The following is a 2,304-nucleotide window of genomic DNA, read 5'->3' on the forward strand; positions in this document are numbered from 1 at the left end:
CAGAAATTCAGAACGCTGGCACCAGAGGCGGATCCAGCCCCAACCCCAGTACCTCCCTATTCAGAGCTGATATTTCCATAAATCATCCTCTAAGACCACTACTCGAAGCTTCCCTCAACTCTATCCTACAAGCCGTCGCCCCCAGGACCCTCCAATCTTACCTAACAGCTTGGAAATGCTTTAAAGCATTTCACTCCACCTACAACCTGCCATTTCCCGACTTTTCCTTGCTTGCTATCACCTCATTCATCTCTCACCTTAACATCATCAAAAACCTCCAAATCAGCTCCATTAAGGGTTATCTAAGCGGAATCCCCCAGCACGGGGAGGAACACTTGGGGGGAGCATTTTGGGTCCGGGCTTAATCCCGAGCTCGGACCCCTCTCCCCGGCCAGGGGGAGTACCCCGGGCTCGAGAGTAATTACCGAGCTCGGAGCCCTCTCCCCGGACAGCACGCCAAATACGCATAAACTTTACTCGGTTCATTATAAGTAAGTGTGAACTCGTGAAACACACTGCAGCGCTGCCAATATCAATTTCCTTGAATGATCCTCAGGAGAACTGCACACTGAGGAAGACATAGAACGCTGTGTCTCTTTTTCCTTTCTCCATATGATAAACAATCATACAGAAAACTACATTTAGAGTGCTATGTAAACAGTGGAGATGGAAGCGCACTGTGGTGACACAAAATCTGAAAAAAGCAGCCCTCCGAGGGCAGTTCTTTAACACTTTATAGAAGTTAAAGTCAAGATGAAACAGCCGACACAAATCATTTTACTTCCATAAAGTGATGTTTTTCTGCCAGGATCTTCAACGAGAAAGAAAAAAAAATTTTAAAACTTGGGCCTTGATTTTATACATTGGGAATTGATTGGATCATAAAAAAGTGGTGTCTATGACAGGTCTCTGCATGACTTTTTTTTTTTAAGTTATGAAACTTTGAGGGAAGGTTACAAATACAATTTTGAAAAACAAGCTAAATAAATAAATATAACAAACTGAGGGACGATTACAAAAAATATGAAAAACATAAATATAAATTTATATTTATGCATACATTATGAAAATTGAAGAAAGATTGAAAAAAATTATGATTTTGTAAAAAAAAATGTCTAAAAAAATGTACAAAGACAATTTAGGGGGAAAATAAAAAAAAAAATGGAGAGAATTTGAGTAAAGATTACAACATTTTTTTAAATTTCAATTTTAATATAAAACAATTTAAAATATTTTTCATTATGAATAAAATGGGGGACGATTATGAACTAAGTTTTTCAAAAATCATGAATTGTATAAAAAAAAAATTTAAATAATTTTTTTTAATTTAGTGAAATATTATTGTGAACTATTAAACTGTTGACAAATAGAGCAGAAACATCCAGGGACAATTTAAATTGTGTTAAATATATATATATATATATATATATATATATATATATACTGTATATATATATCCTATATCATTTAAATCCAACTGGCTGGATCTTAAAACATTTCTACTGTATAAATCATGCATGATTGGAGGGGAGGGGTTAAAAAAAAATAAGAGAACTTTATGATGTCAGCTGAAAAGGAAATTCATTTCAAAGGCAGAGCAAGTTATTAGCTACACTTTGATACACAGAACATGCATTAAGGAAGTAAATAGGTTCAATTTTGAATTCATATTGACTTAATGGAAGGTTAGGAACTAAAAATACACAGCGAGTTGTTTAGCACCTACGCTAAACAGCTTAGTTCACTACATTTAAAAGAGTTAATGACTCATTCTCAGGCTCCACTATCCATTTAAACCTTTCAGCTTCAAGATTCAGAGACTCCACAACCTTACTTCTTTAGACACCACTTCTCTCTCTCTCTCCCTAGTCTGACTTACAGCAGGAACGGGCTGCATAAGATTAGATCACAAATTACCCACCCAGAGATCTGCATCTCTTCCTCATCTCTCACTACATCCCCACACCTCACGCCCCCTCCCTGTTCTCTCCGCCCTTCGTGCGCCTCTCCTGCTTTCATCTTTCATTACAGTGCAGTGTCCAAGGTTGCAGGGCCGACGTGTGACTGTATCATCTGCAGAGCTGCAGAGAGTAAAGCGTTCTGGCGGACAGAGCAGGTCTGCTTGACTGATAAACACCCTCACCTAGACTTCAAGCTGCAGGTGTGTGCGAGCTGCCGCCCGCTGCATCCAAAAAAATTATGTGAGGTGCGAGGTGTGTAACGGGTCCATCACACAGGGCTTCCCACCACACACACACACACACACACACACACACACACACACACACACAGACACTCCGCGTT

This window comes from Sinocyclocheilus grahami, unplaced genomic scaffold, assembly GCF_001515645.1.
Source record: "Sinocyclocheilus grahami isolate Dianchi unplaced genomic scaffold, SAMN03320097.WGS_v1.1 scaffold459.1, whole genome shotgun sequence".
NCBI lineage: Eukaryota > Metazoa > Chordata > Actinopteri > Cypriniformes > Cyprinidae > Sinocyclocheilus > Sinocyclocheilus grahami.